General features: G+C 47.4%; 1 long non-coding RNA gene across 1 annotated transcript in view; it reads left to right on the forward strand.

Moving 5' to 3' along the window:
- LOC122213527 overlaps window positions 1-18117 on the forward strand; it is a 34057-nt gene extending 15940 nt beyond the window's left edge. Inside the window, exons 2-3 of the long non-coding RNA XR_006199562.1 lie at window positions 11295-11439; window positions 17738-18117. This is a non-coding gene — a long non-coding RNA (uncharacterized LOC122213527). The remainder of the gene's footprint in view (window positions 1-11294; window positions 11440-17737) is intronic.
- The last annotated feature ends 990 nt before the right edge of the window (window positions 18118-19107 follow it).

Below are 19107 nucleotides of genomic sequence, written 5' to 3' on the forward strand. Positions count from 1 at the left end.
TATGTATATATATGTGTATATATATATATATATATATATATATATATATATATACATATACATATATATATATAAAAGAAATTAGGCCCTTACCCCAGACTGCAGTGCAACTTGAGCAAAATGCAATGTGATGAAGAGTGTGGTCCACTGAAACATGGCACAGCTACAAGCTCCTGGTCAGCACTTTGAAATTAACAGCGGCCCAAATGTGAATTTCTCAGCCTTTTTGTGGATAAACTTTTTCTCCCCCAGTTTTTAGATGAAACCAGTCAAATCTCTGGGCTGCGCAAAAGCTTTCCCTTGTCAAATTTCCCAGCCACATTTACGTTGTAAAGTAAAGAGCTTCTATTCCCCAGCGTCGTCTTGGAGAGAATACCAGATTGTTTGGGAAGGAATCGCTAGATCTGTCTCTTGGGAAGGAGAGTTAAGTCCCCAAGGACATAGTCAAGCACTGAGGTGAAGGACAAAAGAGGTTTCTGTTGGTCCTGAGAGGGAGAGGGGAGGACAGTGAGGGAAGACGTGTGTGCATTTGGGTCCAGCTCCACCACCCTTTTTCTGAATTCCAGTACAGTTAACACAGAGTGTTCTGTAAGTTTCAAGTGTACAATAGAGTGACTCAACAGTTCTCTACATTACCCAGTGCTCATCACAATGAGTGCACTCTTTTTTTTAAGATTTTATTTCTAAGTAATCTCTATACCCAAGGTGGGTTTCAAACTCACAACCCCATGATCAAGAGTTGCACATGCTACCTGAGTCAGCCAGGTACCCTGATAAGTATACTCTTAATCCCCTTCACCTATTTTGCCCATCCCCCCCCCACCTGCCTCCCCTCTGGTAGCCATCAGTTCTGTATAGTTAAGACTCTGTTTTTGGGGTTTGTCTCTTTTTATTTTGTTCATTTGTTTCGTTTCTTAAATTGTATGTGAGTGAAATTATATGGTATCTGTCTTTCCTTAACTGGCTCATTTTGTCCAGCATTATACCCTCTAGCTCCATCCATGTTGTTGCAAATGGCAAGATCTCATGCTTTTTTATGGCTGAGTAATATTCCATTACGTGTGTATATCCATTCATCTATTGACGGACATTTGGGTTACAGTTTCCCACCATGTTTTTATATTCACTACAGTGGCTGACCTCAGACTGTTCTTGGTGCAAATGAGTTTTAATTTCATATACGGTAGAAACTGGCAAAGGGGCTGAGTTTTGCATTGGACTGATGTGGGCAAAACTGACAGGGCAGACCCTGAGCTGGAGGGGCCACCAGGGTCTGGGTTGCAATTATTCCACCAGCCACATCTGCCCTCCCATGAGCACCTCTGAAAACCTAGTGATGGGGCACCTGGGTGGCTCAGTTGGTTAAGCATTCAACTTCAGCTCAGTTCACGATCTCGTGGTTCATGGGTTCGAGCCCCGTGTCGGGCTCTGTGCTGACAGCTCAGACCCTGGAGCCTGCTTCGGATTCTGTGTCTCCCTCTCTCTCTGCTCCTCCTCCACTCATGCTCTGTCTCTCTCAAAAAAAAAAAAAAACATAAAAAAACAAAAACAAAACCAAGTGAGGTCCCACTCAAAAGTCTGGGCTGCGGATGGACGTTTAGACAGGCCTGGCTGGAGGCTACAAGATTATCATCCACTAGTACCAAGCAGGACTTTGTATTCTCCTTGGGCTCTTGACTGGTCGGAGCCCCATCTGCTTTGAGCCGGTTCTTTTTCTTTCGGATACATTTAAAGAAAACTTCCAGTTCACCCCAGAGCCATACTGCACACGCTCTTTGTGTTTGAACTGGGGCTGTAGGGATTAATTCTGTGGGGTATGCATGCCAACTTTCTTCGGAAGGCATCAGAGACCCTACTAACCTTTCATTGGCCGTGTCTTCCCCACAGCACCAACTCCAGGCTCACCCCAGAATTGCCTTTCCAGGTAACCACAACCTAGTCCCAGTTACTGATGTCCGTCAATAAGAATTCAGAATCCCAGCCTGCCCACTTTCTAGCTGTGTGGCCTTTGGCAAGTTACTTGCCCATCTTGTGCCTGTATTAATTTTCTTAACTGAAAATGAGAACACGTGAGAAGCGTTTGGCAAATGTTTGGCACATAGGGTGTCCTTAAGGAACGATATATTTGGGGGAAGTTTGAAGAATCTCAAACCATGAATAACTCATAATTAAATAAGCTGACACTTACCTACTATTCATAAAACAAACTGATGAGGTATGAATTTATTGATAAATTACTTAAAGCTTTATTTAAATAAAAAGTGTTTCTTGCACAAGAGGATACCTGTATAACTTTCCAAAATTGTTCATATCTAATCACATTGAAATCTTCCTAAAACATCCCTTGGGTTGTATTGTTGTCATACTCACACGTTTTCATTTTTCCTTGTGCTGGCTGAACGCCGAAGCCACCTCTGTACCCCCACCCTCTGGGCCCACGATAGATACAACCCCAGTTGTTAATGAGGCCCTTTCCATCACACCCCTGCTTCAGGCCCATTTGTCCACCTGCCTGTCTTAAAATCACGCCCTGTAATGCAGAGAGGAAGGGCTATCCTGTTTCTTGAGTCACTGGGTTTGGAAGAAGCTAGTCACAAGAAGGAGCATGAAAGAAGGGTGGGCTGAGTGGAGACGAGCTCCTGAATGAGGGGGGACAAGGGGCGGGGTAGAGGAGGTGGGTGGTTGCGGGCTAGGGAGACAGCCAGAAATGACTGTTGATTGGTAATGAAGAAATGAATGCAAAAACCAGGAAATATAGGGGCGCCGGGGTGGCTCAGTCAGTTGAGTGTCTTGACTCTTGATTTTGGCTCAGGTCACGATCCCACCTTCACGAGATCGAGCCCTGCATCGGGAATGGAGTTTGCTTGGATTCTCATTTTCTCTCTCTCTCTCTCTCTCTCTCTCTCTCTCTCTCTCTCTTCCCCCAGCCCCAGCTCTTGCTCCCTCTGTCTCTCAAAAAAAAATTAAAAAGCTGTGAAAAACAGCTATAAGAACATGAACATAAATGTTGATGGAGGGGCCCGAATCCTTACACATGTTCATGGCCCATAATCTCTAGGGTCACTGGGTGGAATCTACCAGTCCAGTTTTTATAGCTTTCTGTTCTGCATCATAATCTTCTGTCACTTGACCACTCAGTAAAGACAGTAAACACATTGTCTTGTGTCAGCTGTGTTTGAGAGAATAAAGGAAGGGATCTATGGAGGGTGACGCTGGAAGGAGGCTCCCAGCACACAGAAGAGTCTGGGTCATCCACAGAGAAGCCTAAATAGTACAGGAGAACCTGGGGCAGTGATCCAGAGAGAAAGGTGATGGGCAAACCTCAACCCCAGACATTCCCATTTTCCCTTTTGGCTTCTCACTCCCTCTCCCCATCACTCACATCCTCCCTGCCTGCCTTGTAATTTGTACTCTGTTTTGTCCTCTCCTGTAAGGATGAAGGCACCAGACGTTAGACCTGAAAGTAATTCTGACAATACCTAGAAGCAAATTCGGGGTCCCCCCCGTGTCCCCCTCCAATCGTTCATTGTACCACATGGTCTTGGTGTTGCCTTCCCGCTGAAACAGTCCAGGAGTCTGTGCTGATTTTGCAAGAATAAATAGTTGTGGTTCAAATCTCTTGCTCAATTTTTCAGATCTGGAGATTTTGCCATATAACCGTTCCAATGCCAAGAATTCATACCCCTGAGGCTTTCTTCTCATCATTTAAGATTTTCAAGAAGATAATTTAGCCTCAGTACTGGTTGCCAGATTGACAGCCTTAAAAACAAGAGGTGAAATCCAATCTGGATGGAGCCTGTGCCGTTGTCTATTTTTAGGGAAAAGATTATTCACCCATATGGCTAGCTGGGAATAGAGCGTGGCTGGGGGCGGGGGTGGGGTGGAGAGTTAAACCGGACGTGACCCTAAATCTCTTGCTCTCAGCTTGGGTGGGGGGTGGTGCAAGAATGGAGGGTGGAAGGGATACGAATTGTTCTGGGAAGGGTGCAAACCAGACTGTCCCGAAAACCACTGGATACTTTGCAGAGTGATAAAAATAATCCTTCCTTCTAAAAATAGCCCTTCTGGAAACCAGAGGCCTGGACTGAATTACAGTCACTATGTATTGAGCATATACCAAGGTACCAAGGCCCCAGCTGGTTCTTTGCAGAGTTTATCTGGTATAACCCTGCTCCAACCCCGTGAAGCAGGTATTTCTGTCCCCACTGATAAATGAGCACGGTGAGGGTCTGAGCAGGAAATCAAAGTCAGCTCGTCCCTTAGCCTCAATCATTTCCATTTTCCTCAAATCTCCTAGGCCAGAAGTTCCCAAACCTCATTGCACACTAGGATAAACGGAGGAGCTTTAGAGTATAAATTCCTGGGACCTACCCCGGTCCTGTTAAATCACGGGGTTGGGTAGGGGCAGAAATATTTTTTTAAGTTCCTAAGATGATTCGTATGGACAGGCCGATCTGAGATACGGTTGGGGACAGGGTGATTTCGGGAGCGCCCAGGGACGCCACCTCCATGTTCCGCTGGCCTTGGGCCCTCAGTGTCCTCCAGCTACTCTCTGAGTCTCTCCACCGAGCCGAATTCCCTCTGACCTCAGAGCTGCCCCACCCGGCCTCATGTCTCTGCTTGGATGTGACCTGCTCATGGAAGTGAACCCTGTGCACCTGAATAACGCGACAGGTCTCTGCTCTTCTCTCTCAGAACACATCCCAATCTGTAATTCTACATCATGGGAATTTAAAAAATTGTTGTCAGTCTCGTCTGTCAGTAGGCGCCATAAAGGCGGGACTGAGTCTGTTCCACCTGAAATTGTACCTCCCGGGCCTTATATGGCTGAAGGAGGCGGGGAATGAGTGAAGGCCTGGGGGGAGCGGGCAGCAGGATTAGGGAAACACAGTTCCGGTCCTGGTTTTGTGCTAATTTCCTGAACAACGGTTTGGGGAGCCCTCTTCCTCTCTGAGATGCTCTTTCCTCACCTGATGAGAGACGCTGGATCACACCCATGGGTGTCAAACCTCAGGGAGTGTGGGAATCACTTGGGGGGCTGCGTAAGGCCGAGTCTAGCCCTACTTCACGCAGATCTCGCGTGGGGCCAGGTCCGCATCCTGAATGAGCCCCAGAGATGCTGACACTTGTTGGTCGGTGGCGGGGGCGTGGGGGAGGGGTAGGCATTATAAGGAACACTGAGCTGGGCGAATTCCGAGGTCCTAGCTATGGCATTGTGTGGTTTATTCAGTTAGCAAACCTGAGAGCCTGGCATGAGGAAGAAAAAGAGGACTGAGCGAAAGTGTTACTTCTCAGAACTTCCCTTCCTCCCACAGCTACCAGGCAATGCCGTCTGTCCATAAAACGTGTTGTGGAGATCTCGGTGCCATGTCCTCTCAACTCACCACACTCGGAATCACCACTTTTTGCATATGGGAACGCAGTACAATGTGTCCATGTTCACAGTGTCCTAGAAACACTGAAATGTTGTAAGCCGGCTCCAGATTTGGGGCCCCGGATGCCCTAGTTCATCGCTGCCGGGAATGCACATTGCAAGGGGAGAAAATGCTAGGCAATCTTCTCTCTCTCCTTCCTCCCCCTTTAAAAGACACCGAAACCCACATAAAGCCGGTGTGTAGCTTAGGAGTTGTGAGGGGACCATCCCTTAATCACTGCTCATGTCACTGCTTTGCCAGTCACCCCAGAAGCCCCTCTACGGCCTCTCCCCACTCCTTCCCTTTTCCTAAAAGTCAACACTCTCCTGACTCGTGGAGTTACCACCTCCTGACATTTCTTTACAGTCCCATCGCCTGGCGGTGCATTCCTGGTCTCTCGAGTTCCGTCTTGCCATTTCAACGCATTTGTTGTCTTTCAGTGCCATTGGATCTACAGGTTTCCCTCCTCCGTCTAAAGCAGAGGAACATTTAACCTGCAGAGTTTCTCATAGTCTGGATCTTGCTGGCTGCCTATTCATGGTACAATTCAACGTGTTCCTCTGTGCTGTGTATTTCCTGGGATTTGACAGCTGAAATCAGAGGTTTCATTAGGCTTGTTTCTAATCCTTTTGGCAAGACATTAGATGGCAGTGTATTCTTGCATCGGGAGGCACATAATGTCTGGTTTTCTCTCCCTTCACCCTCCTCTTTTCCCTTCATCTTCATTCTCTCCCTCCTCTTCTTTTCCCCCTTCTCCTCCTCCTCTATCTCCACTCTCAGTACACGCTCTGTGGTCCTTTGTAGGGCAGCCCCAGGCTCCAGATGTGGAAGTGGACAGGAGCGGAGGTGGCCATGTGCTCAGCTAGGGGAACAGGCTTGTGCAGTCATGACCTTGGCCATACCAGCTGATCTGAGCCCAGATTCTTTGACCACTGAAGAGTTAACATTTTTAAGGGGTTCTTCATCCTGCTGTAACCTCGAGTCCACTGAGCATGGCTGCAAAGGGCGGTCCTCCTCAGCACAGCCAAAGGGCCCCGGGAGCGAGGTCCCTGCTTGCTGGTGTGACGTGGGTGGGTTCCTCAGCACAGGCTTCCTGTATCTTCCCTCAGCACAACAAACCATCCTCAGCCCCTTTGCAGAAACAATTTTGGCCTTTTGGGCCTGACTTTTCGGAAGCCATGGAGACATAGAGTCCAAAAGGACTCATGGAAAGTAAGTGGCCTGGTTTTTGTTTCCCTTTTTCGGCAGATGCCGACGTTCTCTTGCTGTTTGTGCTACAGACACGCTGTGAATGTGTTTCTGAGTGAACTTCTGCCTGTTCCTGTGAAATTTCATGATCTTCTAAGTGAATCGCTCGGCAGTACAAACACCGATACTGAAGAAAAGAACCGTGGGGGAAGACTCATGTAAGGTTCAGTAATAGTATGGAAACATGACCACTTCTGTCAGTCCACACATTGGAAACTCAAACAGTAGGGAGACTTCACTTCGCCAGCTCCAGGAGTAAAATCATTTTCTTTGCTGTTGTTTTTGGCCTTCTGCTGATAAGCACTTGTAGAATAACTAGTTGACCTAGCTCAGTCTTGTCTTTTCTGGGTGCCTGTGGGTGCGAGTGTGTATTTGTGTGTTGTTCACTTAACCCTTGACGCAGTATTTCCAAATAACAGTGAAGATGGAGTTACTCTTCTAAATGGCTCGCTCTCATTTTTTTTTTTTTTTTAATGTGTATTTAGTTTTGAGAGAGAGCGAGCACGTGAGCGGGGTAGGGACAGACAGAGAGGGAGACAGAGGATCGGAAGCAAGCTCTGTGCTGACAACAGAGAGCGCTCTGTTCAATGTGGCGCTCGAACTCACGAACTATGAGATCATGACCCGAGCCAAAGCTGGATGCTTAACCGACTGAGCCACCCGGGTGCCCCAGCTGGCTCTCATTTTGAGCACTGGAGGTTTGTCTTGGGAATCCCGTCAGGGCTGAAGATCCACCAGAAGAGATAGAAGAGGGTCTGTTTGTACCCTTGTCGACCAGGGCCCGAGTCCTGTGAGCATTAAGAGGAAAGTAGAAAGAGGAAGTAAGTTGAACATACCGATGTCCTTTGGTTTTGTGGATCTGTTGAAACTTGCAGCTGTGGCCAGCTTGATGGTGGTGGTTGTTTACTATATCATCTTGGATTTGAAGGCTTTGCATCTCCTTCTAAAGCAGTGTGTTTGTCCCTTTGCACCCATGGCCTGAGTCCCCAGGGCGTGGCCAGCCCTCTTCATCAGTCATCCTCCCTGACAGGCCCATGCCCCCAGCCTTCCTTCCACAGGTGTGCTCACCACAGTACTCAGTGCATGTAAGGGGACAGCTATCTTGATCTGGTTTTGCAAGTGCCACGTCTGTGTTCCCTCACTTCTCTTGATAATGTTCCTGGGAGGCCATAGCTAGGCCCCAACGATTGTGCAAGGCCGACCGTTTGCCTAACTCCCCGTTCCGTGGCAGAGACTGTCTCTGGTCTCCTGTTCTATAAATGTTCTATTAAAAAATGTTTCAGAGACCCATCTGTGTCACAATAACAAAATCCGGTGCCATAGCATGCTGCCTGGTGGGAGCAAAATTCAGCTCTTCAATAATCCAAAATGTGTTTTCTTCTGCTTGTCTCCTTCATTTTCACAATAAGTAATGTTGCCGTGTTTGGCTCCCCACGATTCCAGCAAATTCCTGCGTAGAGCCCATTTAAAGGATCGACTTGCTTTGCATACCTCGAGGAGTTCAGCGGATGAGAGAAATCGAACTAACCGAAAAGTGAGATGCTGATGTTCTAAAGCTGTGTTTCCACTTCTTTTTCACATGAAAGGATGTCCCAGACATCATGAAAGTAAATAATGGTATTTTTTAGGGTGGCATACTGACATAAGCTGCCTGTATTAGGTGTAGCCGGGGTTTTTGAGTTTTATGGAATACTAAACGCTAACATAGAAAAGCAGTTAAATTTGAGCATGTCGTGCAAATCTGATGGGGCTTAAAAAGACATTAATCCTTGAGACGAAATGTCTGGTTTGCCTAGGCTCCATATGCTGTACTGTCCTCGCAGAAACTTTCACAGCACTGGATGGCTGGTGTCCTAAATCTGTGACAACCCATGATGAGTCTTATATGTTACACAGTTAAAAGTATTATCTCACTGTAAATCTGGTTTGGTAAAGCTTTGCTTAATATAGACGTTAAGAAGAAATGTTCTCTTTTCAATGAAGTAATTTCCATAGTTTAAATTGAAGGGACATAAAACAATTGTTTTCCCCTAAGAATCTATTATGTCACAGCTGTAATTCAAGTAGGCTTTGGAGAACACTGCGCTTTTGTCTAATTAGCAATTACTTCAGAGATTGGGTGATTTCCTTGGGAAAGTTGTTCTATTAGGATAGAAGGTCACACATCTCTCTGCCATGTACACAAACACATGCCTTCTGCCTCCCACATCTGTGCTTCCGGTCACTTAACCTTTGAGGCTGATTTCCGGGCCTTTCTACCAGGGCAGAATGTACCTGTTCTTCCCTGAACAGCAGCCTCCCGCCCCCCACCCCCACCTCCCAGGTCCATGTTTTCAGAAAACGAAACCGAAGCCTCCACTTTGCAAATCCTCACGATTGCCAATCTCATATGACAGTTCACCCCCAGGGAGACCAAGCTAAGAGAATGAAGTTAATTTGTTTGAAATGGCCAAGTCAAATACAGGCACACCCCAGCCCCCCAAATAAAGAGGCGCAGTTACATACATGATAGAGGTACAAAACATCAAAGACCAAATATTTATTTCTCAAGACAACAGCGGCACTGAGCAAGCCCTGAATCTGTTGGCCCAGGAAGCCCAGCTGCAAAGGTGAGTCCCCCAGGGGACTCCCAGGGGCTGCACTAACCTGTTAGGCTACTCCATGTCTTGTACGTTTGAGGCCTGTGGCCTTAAGACATCTGAAATGCCTGATCAATGCAGAAGAACCCAAAGGGTCCTGGCCCCAGGAGCCAGTGCACAGGGCCAGGCTATCCGAGGGTCCTTTTTCATGGTCTCTAGTGTTGGGCTGTCCTCAGGTCTGAAATTCCACAATGACAGATTCAACCTTGGTTTCCTGGTGTGCAATTGTCCTTGTGGCAAGAGAAAAACAGTATGTTGAATCATCCCTTTACTCCAGAGCGTCACCGCTGCCTGTCCTCAGTCTGTATCTCCAAAGTCCCCGATTTTTTTGAGTAACTCGGGTCCCAAATTTGGAAAACAGCTCAGCCAAGAGAAAAATTCTCAACCATAAAAAATTAAAAAGGAAAAAAAAAAAAAAAGGGAAGGCGCCTGGGTGGCTCAGTCAGTTGAGCGTCTTACTCTTGGTTTCAGCTCAGGTCATGATCTCACAGTTCGTGAGATCCAGCCCCGTGTTGGGCTCTGCACCGACAGCATAGGGCCTGCTCAGGATTCTCTCTCCCTGTCTCTCTGCCCGTCTCCCACTCTTGCTTTCTCTCTCTCTCTTTCTCTCTCAAAATAAGTAAATAAACTTAAAAAAAAAAAAAAAGGAAACCCAAAGCAAAGCAATTAAAGCTTTAATTTTTTATGGCCCATGTTTCTATAAATGTAAAGACTAATAGACATCATGAAATATTAACCAAGTCAGTAATCCAGGATTATGTATAATGTCAAATTGGTCCCCATTGTCAATGAAAAAGCTATCAGGCAGCAGTTTCTGAAAACAAACACAAGCTTCCAGATGTCCTAGCAGGGGAGTGAGAGCACACTCAAGGCCTCAGTTTTCAGAAGGGCCAGTCTTGAATGGATCAGAAGACTGTTCTGGACTCCAGGGCAGGGCAGGAAAGAGAACTACACAGGAGGATACAGGCCAGACCTACAGGAAATCTACAGGGGGCTGTGATCTGATGTAGCAGGTGCCTTTGTAGAGGGGGTACCTCTGGCCAGGATTACATTCTGGAGCCATATTTGTTTATGTATCAGTGGATTGTATCAGAGGGGAGGCCCTGCTAGAGGTTGAGCATGTTTTAGTCTTTCCTTCAGGGCACACGAGCAGAGGAGGGGCAGAGAGGCAGAGAGAGAGAATCTTAAGCATGTTCTACGGTCACCGAGGAGCCCGATGCAGGGCTCGATCTCATGACACTGAGATCATGACGTGAGCCAAAATCAAGAGTCAGATGCTTAACCAACTGAACCACCCAGGTGCCCCAGGAGAGTTCATTTAGAGGAAGGGGACATGCGGCTCTGTGTGCCAGGTAACTTGGAACCAACTCTGGGCCTGGGAGGGGGTCAAGCACGTGGAGCTGACCTAGGGAGCAGCCACTGGAGCAGCTTTGGTTGGCTTAGTGCTTAAGGTATGTGATTGTCCTCCCTAAGAGAACCAGTGCATCCTGGACAGGCTTCCCAGACAGCAATGGGGCTTCTCAGCAGGGCTGGGCAGTGCTGGTGTCAGGGCAACAGTCTTCAATGCAATACCACGTGTCAGGGAGAAAGACCATCAGAACTGAACTGATTGGCTCTAGTTCTCTCTTCTGCTGTTATGTGGAAGTTGGGTCAACCCACTTTGAGGACAGTTAGGGATGCAATGGGACAAGAAGCCTCAATAGGGAAATACATTCTGATCATAGGGTGTATAATATGAGCAATTATTTTGTGGCAGAGCTGTTGTCTGCTGACCCAACAATCCTTCTCTGGAAGAGACCTTTCTGGAAGAACCCACCTCCCATGACAGAGACTTAAAATGCCAAATGCTCACTCTCGCAGATCATCTTTGTATGTGGTCCGGTTTGGGTCAATTAGACCATGGGATAGTTTACTAGGAGCTTGAGGGGAATTTTTTTTTTTCTCCTGATAAAAAGAGAGGGATAAGCCTCTTTCTTTCTTGTCTTAAACACAGTTTGAATGTGGACATGACATTTGGAGCTGTGTCAGGAATATTGTGACCATGACAGAAAGGCCAGGAGAGTCACATAGAAGTCAACTCAGGACTCTGACATTGCACAGCCACCAGACCAACTACCTACCTCAGGACCTCCTGTTAGGTGAGAAAATACCTTCTACCTTTATTATTATTATTTTTAGTTGGATATCCTATTAATTTTAGTTGAAAACATTTCCATTGATTAGTAATGTCTTTGGTTGTAAATGACAGAAAACCCAGCTAACCCTAGCTTAAGTCATAGGGACATATACTGTTTACTTGACAAGAAGCTTAAAGGTAGATGGTCCTAAAGTTGGTTCATTGGCTCAGCCATATCACCACGTGGACTCTTTCCATAGGTTTTCAATAGACTCTGACCTCTGGTTGTTGTCTCTTGGTTGCAAAATGGCTGCTGCAGCTCCACAATTCTATCCTTGCATTGGATGGGATGGGGAGAGAAGAGCAGAAAGGGGTCTTCGTCCCCAGCTACCTATTGTCAGGGAAGAATATCTTTCCCAGGATCATATGGCATCCATAGATCAGTCACTGGCAGTAAAGGAATGAGACAGCCATTATTGACTGAAATCAGGTACTATCGGGCATCTGCTTTTTTCTTCTTCCGTTGCTCTTTTCCTTTCAGGCATGTTCACTGCCCTTGCTTGCAGGCCTCCAAGTGGTCTCTGGGGGATAGTCTATGTTTTGGACTTCTGTTAAAGATCAGAGAATGGTTGCTACCCTTTGGGCTTCACTCTATCAGTTGGGCCCATAATTGTTTGTTCCCCAGTCCTAACTGTTTGGAGATGTTTTTAGGGAAAACAAAAACCAAACTAAAAACACAACTTCAGGGGCTGCTTCTACTGCCTTTCTCCCTAGCCAGACCCTAGATCAGTGGTCGGGAACAAGGGGTGAATTTGCACCTACATCCCAGTGGACATTTGGTGATGTCTGGAGACATTTTCTGTTTTCACATCTGGGAAGGTGGTAGTGTTAGTGGTGTCTACTGGGTAGAAGCCAGGGAGACTGCTAAACATCCTGCAGTGCACAGGACAGCCCCCAGGGCAAAGAATTACCCAATCAGAAATGTCAGCAGTGCTAAAGTTGAACAGCTTGGCCCTAGAGGGTGGACCAAGCCAGAAAGCCATCTTTCCTCCTCAATGCCTCCTTGCCTGTGCCTCAGGCCCTTCTAAATAAAAAGAATGTCCATATTCTATGCCTCAGGACACCAACTTGCCCCTGGGCAGTAGCAGTGACCAAGTAAACACTGTGAACTGAGTAGTGGTGTCAAGTCGCTAATTAAATAAACAAATCTCTTCTGAGTATTTTCACTTTTGGAAAAATTGCAGCAATCACTGCATGACTTTTATACAAAATTACAAAGTGTTGCAGCATCGGCAACAGGGTCTCCAACTGCCATTGCATCAGAGACGGGCTCTGTGGGAGGAACGTGACAGGTTCATTCCACGGCTGTTGATGAGCTTTGGAAGTGAGGGAAAGGGCAGCAGAGAAGCGTTCTAGAATTAGCACATGTGTACAATTGTTTTCTGGGCAGGGTCTACCCACCCCTGTCTACTTTCCCTTTATTTCTACCAGCTCAAGTGCAAACTTAAAGTTACCTCCTCTTTAGAGCTGTCATTTCTTAATTTTCTCTCTTATAACATACCTTCCTGTTCTTATCCCATCTTCATGCAAAAAGAGAGACAAAGTGAGGGAAGGGAGAGAAATGGTGCAGGTAAGCAAGAGTCTCCTCTTTCCAGTGCTGGAGTGGGCTATTTTAGGAGACATTTCAGAGTTTTCTCCTTAAGTAATCATTCCACCGGGAGACCGTGGAAGTAAAGGCACAGGTTTGGCCCCTGTTATAAAGAGGCCCCTATGCGAATACAATGTCGTAAACCAGAAGTTTCTCTCTGGTGTAACTGTCTGAGTAGGTGGTTTCAGGCCATAGGGTGGCTCAGGGGTGTCCAGGTCCTGGGCCCCTTTGTTCTGCGAGCTGCTTCTACCTCACTGTCAAGGCTGGCTGTGCCAATTCCCACTGTCACCCCCACATTCCAGCCAGCCCGACATTGGGACATTACCTGCACGCGGCATTCAGCACTTCTGCTCAAATCCAACAGGCCTGGACTTACTCAGCTACATCAACCTACTAGGGTGGGAAGTGGAAAATGCAGCCTTTTTTGTGTCGGGGGTGGGGGGGGGTGGGGGGTGCCAGGGTGCTAGCTACAACGTGAGAGTTCCGTTGCTAAAATGCTTGCTAAGTGTCATGCTCTGTGTTGGGTTTTACAAGGATCACTTCATTGAATCCTCACAATAAAAATAGATACAGTTTAGTCTCCATTTTACAAACCTCAAAGCTGAGGCACAGAAGAAAGGCCCCACCCCAGCCGCAGCTCTTTATTTGTTAAGGGAGTGCTGGTGAGGGAGGTGGGAAGGAGGAAAGGACAGGATGGAGAAGAGAGAGGAAGCCGGTAAGAGGTCAGTTTCAGGCAAATTCCTAGCCCCAACTTGATCCTGATCCTGCAGAAAGCTCTAGAACTGAGTTGAATCTTGGAATTTTCCCTTCAGGCGAGGGAGCTGAGCATTCACAACCACCCACAACAGTCAGGTGCTGGCAGTCACCCTGGAGGGAGTCCCCGGGTGCTCCCAGTGCCCTGCCCCGGGTGCCCAGCCAGCTCCTGAAACCCAAGGGCAGTTCTCTGAAAAGGGTCACAGGGATGAGAGAGCCAAGTTCAGGAGTGACGTGGGCACACGGAACCAGTAGGAGGGGATGAGGGGCTGCTGGCAGGGCACTGCAGTATCCGCTACTCCTGCTCAATGGCACCTCCCCGCACATCCTCCTGGCACCTGGTTAAAGAAATCCCAGGACCAAGTTCGCTCAGCGGAGTTTGTCATGTGAGCGGTCAGTCCTTGCTCCCCACCCCGACACGTGCATTTTAATTGATCACACTTAGAAAATGTTTGCCCTGAAAAATGCTTCATTAAATCATTCACGGAGTGATATCTACTGAGCGCCTTCTGCTAGGCTCCGATGAGGGGCTGGGCATACAGAGGCTAATAAGACAGAGTGATCCATTTCCCCCCAGGAGTTCACTGGCTGCAGGACTAGAAAGGCGGAAAAATGAATCAATTTTAGATTTAGAATAATCAACATAGTAGAGAACTGCTTTGTTCAGGGCATTTGGAGGTGAGAGGGAAGAAGCAGAAAACATTTGACAGGGTGACATTTGATTCTGGGTTTTAAAGAATGAACATCAGCCCCCCCCCTTTTTTTTTTAAATGTATCTATTTTGAGAGAGAGAGAAAAGAGAGAGAGAGAGAGAGAGAAAACGAGCATGAGAGAGGGAAGGGCAGAGAGAGAGAGGGAGACAGAGAATCCAAAGCAGGCTTCATACTCTCAGCACAGACCCCAATGCTGGGCTCAAGCTCACAAACTGTGAGATCATGACCTGAGCCGAAGTCGGCCTGAGCCAAAGTCAGACACTTAACTGACTGAGCCACCCAGGCACCCCAAATAAAAGCCCTTTTAAGCAGCCTGTGCAAAACCATGGTAGTAAAAGGAGCTGTGTCTGTGCTGTGGGCCAAAAAGTTGCTGGATGAATGAAAGTGTGAAGGAATTAAGGAATGAATTGTCCCAGTGCTTGGTGATTCTCAGGGGGAGGGAAGGTCATCTGAAAGTCACTACTGTAAGCAGATTTCTGCCCAAACTACACAACCCTCTCCCTGTCATCCTCTTGGCCCGCCAGGAGATTCTAGCACACCCTTCTAGGACAGGAGACTCCTAAGTGTGAACACCTGTTACCCTCAGGTACGAGGGGCAGAATGAAAAGGGGAGAGCTAGCACTGTTGGCTTGTAAGAGTGTTCTTTTTCCTTCCATCATTGTCCAAAACTGACCGATGTATAACTTGGCTGCAGCATTCCCTTGTGAAGATAAACAAGCATCAGGAAGCTTCACCTCCCCCTTTGAAAACCAGGGGAATAAAAATAGTGGTCCTGGTCCTGAAGTTACTTCAAGACTTGTAGGCAGCCCATATCTCTCAGGATAAAATATAAATGGAATCTCCCCTCTCCCAGAGCACAGGTCCTCAAGGTTAAGTTCACGGCCTCATGAAATGTGAAGTGCAGTGTATCATCGGGCAAGGCAGGGGCCTGGAGTGGAGGCGGGAGGAGTGGGGGGAGGTTCCTCACCTTTGCTTCCTGCCAGCCCTTGGACAATTAAAGACCCCACATATCTTTTATGGGTTAGCTTGATGAGACCATTGGTTTAGTGACAATAATATAAATCTGGGAAAAGACCCTGTATTTTCAAATAAAACAAGAAGAAACTGGCTGAATAAAAGAAAATGTGTATTCTAGATCTTTTGTTCTCTCCAGCATGATTTCCTAGGCCCTCTCTCTGTGTCAGAGGAGTAGCTCCTGTGAAAGTTCACCCTGCAAATCTCCAGTGTCTTTTAATGTCACACTCCCTGTCCTTTGGAAATTGCCTTCTCCAGAGTCTCCTGGGGGCTCAAGCCTGTGGAAAGGATATTTAAAATAGATATCTCCTTATAGTGGGAGAGAGCCAAAGCATAAGAGACTCTTAAAAACTGAGAACAAACTGAGGGCTGATGGGGGGTGGGAGGGAGGGGAGGGAGGGGGATGGGTATTGAGGAGGGCACCTTTTGGGATGAGCACTGGGTGTTGTATGGAAACCAATTTGACAATAAACTTCATATATTGAAAAAAAAATAGATACCTCCTTTAATAATGGAACACATTAGTCAAGTGCAAGCCTTGGGGTGGCCTTCACTGCCCTTGGTCTCTGTCCCCAGATGTGCTGGGGTATACACCCCAGGCTGGCAGAGCCCCTAAAGTCCTGTGATAATTTATTGGAAGGCACTTGGCAAACAAAGTCTGATTATGACACCATGAGACTAATCTCTTGGTTACAAGTGTCAAATACCTGTAGCTAAGAATTGGAAAGAATATTACTTTCTTTCTGAGAATTTACACTTTGGCCAGCTTTAGAGGAGGAATTTCTAAAGTTTATTTATTTTGAGAGAGAGCGAGAAAGAGGGGAGGGGCAGAGAGAGAGAGAGAGAGAGAGAGAGAGAGAGAATCCCAAGCAGGCTCTGCACTGTCAGCGCAGAGCCCAATGTGGGGCTCAAACTCACAAACTGTGAGATCATGACCTGAGCCAAAATCAAGAGTCCAAGAGTTGGACACTCAACCAACTGAACCACACAGGCACCCTCGTGGAGGAGTTTTATGAAGGAGGGGATGTGTTTATGGAGTCACTGTGCTTTTCCTTCACCCTACTTCTTTAATACTCCCACCCACAGAGCCCTGCATGGTGGGTGCAATGTTCCCATTTTACAGATGTTTTGCACATTATCGCATAGGTGCAATAGAGTCAGGAACTTTTAACCTTGAGTTTGCACCCAGGTCTCTTCGACTTGATAAATTCTACTTTTCTTCCTTAATGCAACCTTAACTTCAAATTAAACCTTTTTCTAAGAATGAAACATGTCTACACTCACCCCCTCCATTGGAAGTGAGAAACTGGGTTTGTTCTCTGTCCCTCACGTGTCTCACCCCTCTTAGGCAGAGGACAGGCCTGGAGGAAACGGAAGAAGACCCCAAACTCTAACCTGAAGTTCTCGGACCAGATATGTTTCAAAACCAGAAGTTGAAAATTCAGCCTTTCCCGATTTTATAAAGAAATCGTAGTGCATATGTCCTGTCTTGCCTAATACCTGGTGGCATCTGGGGCAGTGCCCTGAAATGAATCCTACTAATACTTCTCCAGTGAAATATTCAGCCAAGGGGGATAGATATAGATCATAAAGAGTTGCGTATGAATTTAGGTCAGGTTTTTGCTACCAAATTGGAAACATCAAAGTTTGGGTTTTCAGAGCTTTGGGCCTTCAGGAATCACTATAAGGGATAGCGGACTTTGTAGGTTGCATTTGTGGGGTCTTCTGCTCATATAAATCCTCCCTGGATAAACCTGGGGGGAAGGGCAGGAGAGGCGCCTTGGTCTGGAGTCTTTGCAGCTGCTCCAGAGGGAGGAAACCCCACTCCCTGGGCACTTCCGGGACACAAGGAACGAGCAGCCGGATGTGCTCACAGACTGTCAGGTGGAGGTGGGTTCCTTAGGGAAAGTACTGTTCCTCCCTGGTCCACTAAGTGGGGAGGGAGCAGAGGGTAAGCCTTGGGTGCCACCAGTGGTCCCGTGCAGCTCTGAGGCCCACTGTGAGCCTGGGCCAACCCTGGAACCAGGGCTGAGCCTCCTCCATGCCCTCTGTGCCCCGGGCAGGCGTTACCCACCCCCGACTCATCACCGTCTGGGGGTGTGGGGCATGGGACTTCACTGCCTGGATCAGAGTTGGACCCACTAGGCACCAGCTCAGCTGGGGCCTGATGACTTATGTCTGTTTCTTTCCAGAAAATGAACACGGTAATAATGGCACCCACCTTATGGAGTGAGTGAGAGGCTCAGTGGAGCTAGCACAGGTCCAGGTCAGCGTCTAGAAGGAACATGCAGTCACATTACATAAGAAATGGCTTAAACACCTCCCACTACAGAGATCAGCCTGTACCCGTGCCCTGGGGCGGCCCTAACAAGTTACTGCAACACACGTGGCTTAGACCAACAGAAATTGATTCTCTCACAGTGCTGGAGGCTACAGGTCTGAAGTCAGGTGAGCAGGGTTTATTTCTCTCGGAGGCTCTGAGGGAGGATCTACGTCATGCCTTTCTTCACCTTCTGGTAGCTGCTGGCGATGCTTGGCATCCCTTGGCTTGTAGCCATGTCACTGCCATCTCTGACTTCATCTTCATGTGGCCTGCTCCCCGTGTCTCTGTGAGTTAGTTCTCCCTTCCTTTTCTCTTATAAGGATACCAGTCATTGGCTTTAGGGCTCGCTCTAAGTCCAGAAACATCTTATTTCAAGATCCTTGACTTAATTACCCCTGCAAAGACCCCATTTCCAAATAAGGTCACATTCGCAGGCACCAGGGGTAAGGATTGGACATGTCTTTTGCAGGGGACACAATTCAGCCCCTTACAGGGCTAGACACAAAACTTGCAGGGTGGGACAAGTGGTATGCCACAGTATGATGATGGATTGTTAGCCAACCCCTGTGGAGTCCCTTGATGGGGAACATTAGTACAGGAGCCATTGTGATATAGGGCATAGGATAGGGGTTTTAGAGTCTGGCAACTGACTGCAAGCCCTGGGACACTGGGCAAGTTTACCTCATCAAAGTGAGGGCTTGGCTTCATTATCTCTGAAAGGGACACTCTAAGCCCTGTCTCAGGGTGTTCACGTGAGGAATAAAGACAAGTTTACAGCACCTTGTCCATAAAGTGCTCTGTAAATGGGACCCCCTTCCCTTCCTCCCACTTGCTTTTGAATGCTGTTGGTGCCTAGAATCCTCTTTGAAATCTGGAACCTAAGGCCCATCCATCCTTAAAGCACTTGAGTGCCAGCCATGGCATTATTCAGGGGATGTTCTCCAACGTCAAGTGGACTTCAAGGCCTAGGTCTAGGTTTCCAGCAATAAGAATCTGACTACTGGGAGACCAACTGTCAACTACCAAGGGCTGGAGATTCTCCTTTCAGAAATACCATTAACAACCCACCCCACCTACAACCCCCTGCTGTTCCAGAGCCCAGAGAGGATTTCAAACCCTAAAGAACACTTTAAGATTATTGTAAAACCATGCAAAACAAAAGTGTCTGGGGCAGATTCCTTCCAAGCTCACACAGTAAAGGTCATTCCCACCTGGCAAGGCTTAAGGCCAGAACACTTT

The sequence above is a fragment of the Panthera leo genome, chromosome A2 (assembly GCF_018350215.1).
Source record: "Panthera leo isolate Ple1 chromosome A2, P.leo_Ple1_pat1.1, whole genome shotgun sequence".
In the NCBI taxonomy this organism is placed as follows: Eukaryota; Metazoa; Chordata; class Mammalia; order Carnivora; family Felidae; genus Panthera; species Panthera leo.